The sequence below is a fragment of the Microtus ochrogaster genome, chromosome 24 (genome assembly GCF_000317375.1).
Source record: "Microtus ochrogaster isolate Prairie Vole_2 chromosome 24, MicOch1.0, whole genome shotgun sequence".
Lineage (NCBI taxonomy): Eukaryota > Metazoa > Chordata > Mammalia > Rodentia > Cricetidae > Microtus > Microtus ochrogaster.
In genome coordinates, this window is record NC_022024.1 from 30,840,372 (window position 1) to 30,852,008 (window position 11,637).

General features: G+C 44.3%; 1 protein-coding gene across 12 annotated transcripts in view; it reads right to left on the reverse strand.

Moving 5' to 3' along the window:
* The window catches only part of Anks1b (ankyrin repeat and sterile alpha motif domain containing 1B), a 760,073-nt gene that overhangs the window by 29,854 nt on the left and 718,582 nt on the right, over window positions 1–11,637 (reverse strand). The window lies entirely within an intron of this gene.

The window sequence follows — 11,637 nt, forward strand, 5'->3', positions numbered from 1 at the left end:
GGAAGCAGAGGCGACGAGGCTTTTCACGCTGACCCTGCCTCTGGTTCTCTTTCTCCGTTGTCTCATCTTTCTGTGTCCTGTGTTGCAGAGCCTTAGGACTGACATACCGGAAAGATACACCGTGGGCCTTAGACAGCCAGCTCTCTACATTAGGGGACTCAGGAAAAGGATAGGAACTTTTTTTTTGTTTGTTTGTTTATTTAGATCACTCAGTTGTCCATTAAAAAAAATTCTGAAATGTGACCAGATTTAAAGAAGGCTTTTAACGGGATGAGTGGCGCTCACGGCGCTCAGTGGTGGTGATTATCTATTTTTTGGCCACTGGAAGAGGTGCTTATTGTCCTGACACAACATTTTTTTTTAAGAGCTACCATATCTGTTTCAGAGACGAAGAGATTTATTAAGAGTATCACAATACATAAAGAGAAGCTCTCTTGAACTGTATTTTAACTAGTTTTAAAATTACTTAGACATGCCAATTTTTTTTTAAAAAATTACCAAAAAAAAAATCATCCTAAAAAGTGGAATATAACATTACATACTTTCGAGCTCTGAATGTTTTTCCTAACTGCTTCCGAACAATGTGCAGGACAAATCAAAGGCAAGGCCGGAAGAAATCAGATGCTCTGTGCCGGTTTTAAGGCAAAGCAGTGGCTGAATCTGTGACTAAGGCCAGGGTGGCACAGGCAATCATTTCGTGGACTGAATTTCGTGTGAAGAACTCTACAGTTTGTAAAGCGTAACAACGGATTTCAGCAAACCACCTCGCTCATCTCTTGGCGTGAGTACCTTCTCCCGGACAGACCTATTTGTAACCTGAAACAATATATTGCTACATTAAGATGAAAATACCAATATTTTATTTAGTATTAAGAAAAACCCGTTTGTTATTTGCTCAACAGTTGCGTGGTTATTTTGGGGCCGCCCACTGTGCTAGTCAATGCAAAGCTCGGGGTCCATTTCTCAGGGCTGTGAAATTGTGTGTGAATGCTACTGCTCTCACTGGCCACCCAAGTTAGCTCTGTGTTGCAGAGAATCTAAGTGGGAAACAGGGCTGGGTAAGATGGCTTCCAGGGAGAAAAGGCATGGCTGCATTGGGAGCCCATCTTGGCTCACATACCACGCATTCTTGGCTGAACTGGGCATGAAGCAGAGCCACTGGGCTGATGGCTAGCAACAACGGCGATGTGGACAGAGTCCTTCTGGAATAGTGACTAGGAAAACATTCACCTCCAATCAAAGGGCAAGGTGGGTATTAATAAATTTATTCATTTATCAAGCTTGATTTCCTGCTGGGGGCACTGAGCTGGCTCTGCCATCTGAGTGGCAAAAAGAGGAAGAGGGGGCAGTTCTCAGAACAGAGTCACATCCACGTATAAATGAGAGCTCTGTGATGGTTTAGGTGTCGGTCGGGAAAGAAGGGTTGTAGAGTTGACTTGAAAAGGCAGGGCTTTCCCTGTCAAGAGCAGATTCACTGTTAAGCAGGTAGGGACTTGAGAAAGATGGCTTTGGCAGCTGTGCTGAAGATGGAGGCTGAATGAGGAACACGGGAAGTTGCTGTGAAATCCAAGGACTGATGTAGAAGTGTGGATTGCAGGGGAAGAGCCCCACCATGGAGGGCGAAGGATCAAGAGGCTCTCTGTGACATCACAGAAGATGAAGGAGTGGGAGGCTGTCTCAGATGGTGCAGCCGTTAGCAGAGATGGCACTGCCAGAGGGTAGACAGCATCCTTTCGCAAAGACGGACAGAGAGATGCTTTTGCATCCTCAGCATGCTAATCATCAAGAAATGAGAGACGGAACTCGGATTTCAGAGGGGTGGCTAAGATGGAAGCTGATGGGGTGTCTTAGGGTGGAGTAGGAACCTCAGCAAAAGATTAGTCCCACCCTCATTTTTTAGGACAGGGTTTCACTGTATAGTCCAGGTTGGCTTTGAACTAGTAATCCTCCTGCCTCAGCCTTCTGAATGCTGAGTGTACAGGTATGTGCTACCACATTCGGTGGGAAGATACTTCTTTCTTTTTTTTTTTTTTTTTGAGCTAGGTTTCATTATGAACCTCAGCTAGCCCGGAACTCACAGAGTTCACCTGCCTCTGCCCCGGAGTGCTGGAACTAAAGGCTTGCAACACCATGCTGGGCCAAAGATGAGTTCTTAAGATCTGGCAAAGGAACAAGGAATGGCACGGGAAGATGAACACAGATGATGTCACAGAAGCCAAGGAGCAGATTGGTTAGAAGGCACAAGCAGAGCACAATCTCCTAAGAATGAAGAAGACACAAAAAGCAGTTTCTGGTTGGGCCAGAGGATTACTTTTGTTGGACTTATGGTGTAAAATCCCAGGCTTTAGTAACAGGAAAGACCTGTTAGCAATTTTATTAGTGGTAGTTTGAGGAGAACTTGGGCAGCGGGCTGACCTGACGGTTAAACTGATTTCTATAAGCCTTCAGACTCCCCATCATGCTCATCCAAGATCCACACTACAGAGGAAAGACAAATGGCCCAACAGTTCCCGCCCCCATGCCAAGTCAGCTCTGGGGGGTTCAGTGTTGAGGTTGGGCACAAGTCTCTGTGGTGACAATGTTGGAAGTGGTCACATGTTCCAATATGGAGCCCAGACTGTCCTCTTCCTACTGAGTTCTTTGGCAAGAACATGCTGAACTGGGCTAGCCAAGACACCAAGCTCAAGGGGACCCTGGGAGGTCTGGAACATCACCTTCCTCCATCAAGGCAATGTGTTTTCTAGAAAAGCCAACAATCCTTCCTCTTTCTCGGGCAATTTCTGATTGTGTACTTTGATGGAGCTTTGAAAAGAAGTATTTTATATATAATTTTAATGAAAGATGAGCACTTGTAAAAAGAAGGCAATATACTCAGTCTTCAGGGAGGCAGGAAATCCAGTACATACGTGTTCATTTCATGAAAGTTTTACGGGCTCAGGGAAGGGAACGCAGAGCTTCTGCCCCATCAGGGGCGGTCTAATGCAGTCTCGACTCCCCTGGTTTGTTCCCCAGGGGCCATCATGGTTCCCTTTCTCCTCTTCCCCAGGTCTGAGGACACTTGACCTAATCATTCACCCCTCAAGTAACAAAGGCTGAGCTCAGGAGATCTGGGTTTTAGGATTTAGCTTTCTGCTTTGCTGAGTGTCTGTCTGTCTGTCTGTAGTCACGATGCCCCCATGTTCACGTGGAAGATGCAAGGCTTGTTACTTTGCAGATAGAAAACTCCCCCATGAAGAGCTCAGGGCAAACCTTGGTTTCTTGTTGCTTTGCTCTATCCTAAGGTCTTTGTGGCATTCCTGAGGTTTCCTGGCCCTCAGATTCTTTCTCCTTTGGTGCCAGCCTTACACCAGGGACACAGAATTGCAATGAGAGTCTCCTAACACCCAAGCAGCAGGATATTCATGGATAAGGCTCCAAATAAGCTTTATTGCATCTTACTTCCTGCGAAGACTGCTACGGGAAAATGCAACCATATTTTCCTTCTGTTTTCCCAAGTTAAGATGATTATTCTTTTATTATCGCAAGAGAAGCAGTGTTTGGTTGCACAGCAATGCTGCATCTCTGCAATCTATTTGGTTCTTGGTTTAGACTGTCTGCATCAGCAAGCAGAGCTGAGTCATAATTTCATATCTGGAACACTGTTCCGAAGAAGTAATTGAACACTTCTAGATTTTTTTTTTAAAAAGAAGAGAAAAAGAAATAATGTTCTTTCCTGTTTGTGTGGGTGTCTATTCCTATATGTATGTGTGTTCCTGTGTATGTACACACACAGATGTACATACACATATAGACACATACATGTGCACACAGACCCATATATACACATATATGTTTGTACACACATATAGAGGCCAGAGAATAATTCCACAGCTCTCATTTTTCTTCAGACAGGACCTATCACAGGCCTGGAACCCACGAACCACTCTAGTCTACCTGGCTAGTGAACCCCGGGGGGATCCACCTGTCCCTTTCTTCTCAGCACTGGGGTTGCAAACATGCCCCCCCCCCAGCCTTTTTCTAAAGATTTATGTGTACCTTTCCTTTGGGCCTGCATGATGTATGTGTACCATATGCATGTCTCATTCCTGCAGAGGCCAGAAGAGGGTGTCAGATATCAAGAACTAGAGATACAAATGGTCATGAGCCTCCCTCCGTGTAAGCGCTGGGAACTGAACCCAAGTCCTCTGCAAGAACAGTCAGCGTGACTGTCGAGCCTCCCCCCTCATCTCTCGTTTTAGCACGTGCTCAGAACCCCAGGTATTCAATCTTTCAAGGCAAGTGCTCTACCAACTCACCTACCTCCTCAGTTTTGTCTTTTTTGATGTATGGAGGGTCTCAGACAGCCCAGTTGGCCTCAGTTATAGCTGAGCATAACTTAGAGTTTTAGTTTATTCTGGTCAATCACCCACATGCAGGCATGTCAGGTGTGAACCACCATTCCAACTTCTTTTTGTTTTTAAATATAAAGTAAGAACTGTTTGGTGCCAGGTCAGAAGTTATCTCTGCTGCTTTGACTTCAGCCTTAAAGCGTGCTCTGAAAATAAGTAGAATTGTCCCTCAGCATGGTGCTTCAGGAGTTCCTACAGCCAGTAGCCTTTAAGTTACCTGCCTCTTATATGCTGATATAAAGCATGCATCTGGCCTCTCTTCCAGCTGTGGGATTTGGTTGCTGTTTCCCATTAGAGCAGAGGACTGTAATCTGTGAGTCTACCCCTAAATAAATAACCCTCTATTATACTCAATTCTGAGCTAGTGTGGGATTTCTCTTAAGTGTCTGTCTTCATCTGGCGCCCACATGACCAACTGAAATCCATTTAAAAACCTGAGAAAGCTTAAAAAGGAATTTTAGACACAAAAGAACAGAGTTAAACATGGCTTCTTGGTAGCCAGCATTTTGCTGGCAGTAAGCTGCAGCTCCTTTAAGAGAGGTTTTCCTGATTCAGTGGTAGAAAAAAACCGCCATGCTGTTTTGAAACGGCTGCAGTTTCCTGGTCTGTGCTACCAGAGCTAACCCTGATGAGGTCTGATTATCAAGCATTTAATCGGGGTTTGTAAGCAGTGTGCTACAACTGCTTAATGGCTTGATATAGACCGGCTGCATACTTGGAACTGGGGCAATGCACACGGCTTACAGAGGTGGTGAACGGGCTTCCACCATGTTGGACTGTGCAGAGCAAACAGGCAGGGCCATAAATACCCTAGTAAAGCCGCCCCTTAAGGTTTTAAGAAGCGCTCCTGGACAGTAAAGAATTACAGATACACAGCAGGACAGATTCAGACATAAAAGACCTCTAAATGGGTCATGGTGTTGGATAAATGTATGCAGGCTTGGGAGAGAGAAGAAAAAGAATATAGACATTTATAAAAAGAAGTAAATGGTATTTAAAAAAAGGTAAAGTCTTTAAAGAGACAGAGTACAGACAGTCATAGATTAAAATAAGTAAAAAAGAAAAAGTTACATAAAGATGGAATATGCAAAGGGAGTCTGGATTATGTATATTATTATGTATTCTGTGAGTTTTTTGACTGTGAAGGAGCTAAGTACAGAGAGACATTTCACTGTATAGGCTGCTAAGCTAAACTAATGTAAAGGTATCTTGACTTTAAAATTTGAGTCTAAGGATATGTTGCTTTGGAAAAGAGGTTCTTCTTTTGTTTCCACAGAGGATGAGAACCTGCGGGTTGCTTACAGACTAATATGATTTGATGCACCAAGATCCCCTGAAAGGTTGCTGTGAACACTCCCCCCAAAATTACTTTGCCCAACTGCTGACTAAGATGAACCTAGCACACAGGATACACCATGAAAGACCTGATTAACAGTGCCCCCAATGAGCAGGAAGTAGTCTAAAAAACTATGCCCAAATTCCCAAAAAGAGCTTATAAATGTTTGTTTATAAAGGGGGATAAGCTATAGAGATTTGCATTGGTATGGATTTTGCTTTATTGATACAAATTTAAGGTCAATTTTGTTATATGTATATTTCTGCTCTTGATTAAGGTATTGTCTTTGTACAACTCATTTAAAAATGTAATGTATAATTAATAAATATAGGTTAATGAAGAGTTATATATAGAATAGTCAAGCTTGTAGTCATGTTAGTTAGGTTTTCTAGATATACAGCAATATATTTCAGTTATATAGGTATTCTTCAGATCTTTCAAAGACTACAGAATATGGCATTTAAAATGTTTAAGAATTTAGGATTTTTCATGACAGTGAGACACATCTGCTCCTGGCAGCACCAATCTACTTTAAGAGGAAGATGGGCACCGAAGAGGCTTCTTATGGAGTTTGCTAGCCATTTAGGCAAGAAACTGCCCTTGCCTGGACTGCTTGATGGTATGCTATATAAACTGGACATGCAGGACCCACAAAGAAATGACTGCTGAACTTTCCTAAAGGTAAGACTGTTCTTCAGGGTTCCTGCTTCATAAAAGAGTCTGCAGGACACAGAAGAAACTGACAAACTGCTAATATAGGTGGAACTGTCTTTGAAATTTCATGCTTCATATAAAAATCTTCTGGATACTATGGGCCTATAGGCTAAAGATAGATGTTCCAATGATACAGAAGAACTTTGGGTGACTGTCCAGACAGCGAGATGTCTCTGTCAATTCTAGAGTTTTGGAAGTTGCTTACAATGCACTTCCTGCTTACTTAGGTAATATATCTTTCTGGAGTCTTTGATGGAGTTGAAAAATTTATAGTTTTCCTTATGATAAAAGATAAAGTAGATATAAATATTGAAACTGTAATTCTTGCTTGATACCTGTTTTGTTTTATGTAATTTTACTATGTTAAAGTTAAAACCTTCCTTTTTATTTAAACAGAAAAGGGGAGATGATGTGGGGTTCCCCTCTGTATGCTGTGAATACCATTGGTTAGTAAAGTAACTGCCTTTGGCCTGTTGATAAGTTAGAGCAGAGTTAGGTGGGGAAAACTAAAATGAATGCTGGGAGAAAAGAGGCAAAGTCAGAGAGAAGCCATGGAGCAGCCTCCAGAGATAGACATGCTGAACCTTTGCTGGTAAGCCACTGCCATGTGGCAATACACAGATTAATGGAGATGGCTTAAATTTAGATGTAAAAACTAGCCAATAAGAAGTTAGAGTTAAGTTAGAGCAGTGATTTAAATAATATAGTTTCTGCATGATTATTTAGGTTCTGGGTGACCAGGACGAACAAGCAGTCTCCCCCCAACAACATTGTGGGGCCGTGGTCTGAGAATGACTAATGCCAGAATCTGGATTCCCAAGGCATTAATTGCAGTAACCTATGCACATGTTCTCAGTATCTTAAATCACCACTTACTTACAATACCTAGTACAATGGAAACAATATATATCATTGTTATTCTGTACTGCTTATGGGACAACGGCAGGCAATAAAGTTCACCCAGCATAGCTTCAATACTTGCTGCAAATATTTTGGCAGTTGGTGGATGCAAAGCATGTATCCATATGGACTGCCCACTAGCTGCCCCCACCCCCCATCTCTTTCTCTTTCAGTAGCTCATCTGTGCAGCTCAGGCTAGCCCCGAATTCCTAATCCTCCTCCCTCAGCCTCCTGGGATCAGCAGCTGTCTTTCATTTCTTAATTGGGACTCAAATGGAATACCTTTTCCGAGTGCATGGACTCACTGATCTCAGAGCATGCTTTTCCTGAGTGTGTGTGAGCGCAGAGTGGCTCACGATGGACTTGGGGGCAATTCAGTGGTGAGCTATCAGGTTTGGTGAGAGTGAGGCTTGTGTATCTAGTAAAAATCATCTGTCCCTTAGCAAGAACAGCAGAAAGAGGTAAAAGAGTGCCTCAGCTAGGCAGTCTTCCTCCCTGCCTCCCTCTCTTCCTCCCCTCCTTCTGTTCATGTGTGTGTGTGTGTGTGTGTGTGTGAGTGACAGGCAGGTGCACTCACCCATTTGTGCGTGGGAGGAGGCCAAGCATCAGCATCAGGTGTCTCTCTCTGCTGCCCTTGTATTTCTTCTTACTATTATTATTTGGAGATAGGTCGCCCACGGAACCTGTAGCTCATTGCTTTGGCTGGACTGGCTGAGCAGTGAACTTCCACAGTAGTCTACCTCTGCCCCTCCAGTGCTGGGGTTACAGATGTGCACTGCCACACCTGGCTTTTAGTGGGTGCTGGGTATCCAAACTCAGGTCCTCACGCCTGGACAGCAAGCACGCACCCCATGAGCCACCTCGGCAGCCCACAACCTCCTTTCTCACAACACCTCGGTTGCTCTCAGCATATCTGAAGCACCAGCTGGGAAAGAGAACACTCTCTAACTAGACTTTGGGTCCCGAGAACTCTGGCACAAAGGCTGATGGAACAGAGACCCTAGCCAAGACCATGTGACACGAGCAATGAGCAGTGACCACTCCAAACACATCTCCTTGTTGGGAGGGTGAACTGCTACAGAGCTCATCAAATCCTGCCCAAATCGAGCAAGGCCCAAAGTGATACCCTCTTTGTTCTAAGCCTGGCCCGTCTCCAGACACAAGGACACAAGACATCTACCCAGAACAGCTGATCTACACAGGATCCTTGGTGGAAGGCCCAGGGGACCAAGGCAGTAGCTCTCCACCTACGGAGGGTATCTGAATTCTACCTAGTAAATGACTGATTTATTGGCCCCAGTCCCAGAGGCTGGGGAAGGTGGGGTGGGGGTGGGGCTGTGCATTTGCAATGCTAACACATTTCCAGGTGCAGCAGGTCTGGGGCCCACACTTGGGGAGCGACTGCTCTCAAAATGCAGTCGATCAGTGTGGCTGAATGTCCTTGTCAGGGCTGCGCCCCTGCGCACGTCACCCTATTCGTGAAGCATCCCGCGTTCACGCCAAGCAGCTAGTTTATCAAAGCGCTTGACAAGCGATTTCCAAAAATCTGCCATTAGCGTTTAGCTACAGCTCTTGGTCTGGAGAGCAATTAGCAAGGATTATTTAATCCTTTCGTGGTTCCCAGGGACTGTGAGAGCTAACATCATTCTTCCCTTGAAATAAGAGTCATAAAGAAGAGATTTACATCCAGAATAGATAACGGTAAGACTAGGCAGCACGCCGAGGATGCACGGCTTCTCGGGTATCCCCTCCTAGCTGAGAGAACTGGGGACTTCACAATAGAATAAGCACAGGAGCCTGAGAGACAGCATGGGATGCTTGCTTACTGAGTGTGTCAGCTGTAGCGAGTTTGTCAGGCAGCCGCTTGGCATTAGTTCTGCAAAGTTTCTAGATGGGAATGCCCTTTGGCTCAATTAATGACTTATCTGGGGAAGTAGTTAGCACTTTGGGCAATCCTGGAGATAATTTTAAAACCATTGAAAATGGACACAATAACCAAAGGAACTGGCTGGAGAACTGCTTTAACCAAGGGTTGGAACAGCCACTAGAAGTAATACTGAGAACAGAGAGGTACTGAAATATGTGTTTTTTTAAAGCCCAAATATAACTGTGGTTTAAAATAGACTGTAAAACAACAGGTACAGAACATCTCCAGTTTTTAGTGAAAAAGAAATGCCCAGGAGTGCCTAAGTAATCACTCTGAAGGATCACACGTGAGCGAGGTGTTAACAGGGGGATGTTTACCACTTCGAAGTGGTAAAATTAGTTGTTTTCCTTTCTTCCTTCTGTTCTCTTTTTTGGAAGCCCATAACTATGGCTTTGTATTGCTTTGCAATAAAAAGACTTGATTTTGTTAAAATTTTAAAAAATGATTTGAGCTTAACAAGCCAATTTATTGAACCCTCGTGTGTGTGTGTGTGTGTGTGTACACATGTGTAGGTGGATGGTGTCTGACAACCTTGGCTATCTTTCCTCAGATGCTGTCCGCCTTGCTTTTATTTTTGTGTGTGTGGTATATGTGTGTGTAAACATGTGTGTGTATTAGCTGTCTTACTCCATCGATTGCTCGCTGTCTTCTTCCTCCTCCTCCTCCTTGTCCCATCGTCCTCATCCTCCTTTTTGAAACAGGATTTCTCACTAGACCTGGAGCTCACTGATTGACTGGACTGTCTGGCTGGCAACCCCCTAAGATCATTCTGTCTTTGCCTCCCACTGCCAGGATTATAGGTGTGCACCACCCACATGGCTTTTTACATAGGTGGGGGTTGAAACGCAGGTCCTCGTGCTTTCATAGCTGTCACCCTGGTGCTGGGTCGAGTCTTTAAATCTCTTACTTGCAAATAGAACTTCAGCAGTGTGTGTGTGTGTGTGTGTGTGTGTGTGTGTGTGTGTGTGTGTGTATGTATGTATGTGTGTGTGTATGCATGCATGAGCGTGTGTGTGTGTGTCCACCTGGATTTTATAATCCACTTATGAGCTCATCTTTTTGGGAGACCTTACAGCGCTGTGAACAGAACACAGACAGAACACAGAAGGATATCTGGGTGCAGTAACACCTATATGCCTAGAGTCCCAACCAACAGGAGGCTGTGGTAGGAGATTTGTGAGTTGGAGCCCAGCTTGAACTACACAGTAAGACCACACTTCAACAACAACAACCAAACCAACCCCAAAGTAGCATAGGAGCACATGCTTAGTTTCCTGGCTTATTTCTGCTTCTCCCTAGCTCTGGAGCTAGCTAGCCTCTCTGCTCAGTTCCTTCATTTCTAAGACGGTCCATGCAGCATCCTCTTGGTACAGACGTGAGGGTCAGACCAGACAAGTTAGTGTTTGGCATATGGCAGACATAGGTGAGCTTGAGGCAGTGCTGGTATTCAGAGGATCTTAGAATGTGCTCTTCCCCAGCCCACTAGGCTGCTCTGGTGAGGCTCCGACAGCAGGGAAGAGGTTAATCAGTGATGCATTTGTGTCCAAGACACCTCCTTATTTATTTGAGACAGGGCCTTGAACTTGCTATATTGCTCAGGATGGCTTTGAACTTTTGATCCTCCTGCTCCAGTCTCCCCAGTGCAGGTGTTGCCAGATGTGGCCAATGATGTTCACTTAAACATATTTAGAAAGAGACTTTAAGACTAGTAGAGATTAAGGCAAAGGAAGAAAGAAAGACAGAAAGAAAAAGGAAACCTGCCATCTTTCAGTGCGCTGGGAAGTAGCTCATTGGTAGCTGTTAGTCTGTGAGAGGTCTTGGGTTCAGTCCTCCCCACAAACAGAGTTCAATGGGCCTCAGAGGAAGATGGGAACCTGGCTCCACGATTCTATCAGAAGATAATGATCTAAAATGCAAACCTCAGCACTTAAGAGGCCCTGGGTTCAATGTCCGACATCAAAATTTAAAACAAGATGAAAAAAAATGGATTCCTCCCTGAAATTTTGGTAACAGAACTTTAAAATAGATCTTTTAACGTTTCCCCATCCTGGTTCCTAAGACGTTTTTCCTGAAAACCTTCTGCAGATCGCGGTTCCCCCAGAAGGTTCTGTGCAAAGACAGAAGAACTCATCGCGGAGTACTTTTTAAGGAAGGAGGCATTCTATCTTAAAAGAAAAAAAGAAATCTCCCAGCTTCCTTCTGCTGTTGTTTCTTTGAAAGCACAGGAAAAAGCAAAGACCATAGCCATGCTTGGACCAAAGCACCGCCTATTCTCCAGAAGTTTACATATTTGGAAAGTCACCCTTTAGAGGTGCTTCCAGCTTGAAAGTTTGCAAATAATACAAATTAAGGAGACTAGATCCAGGGAGACC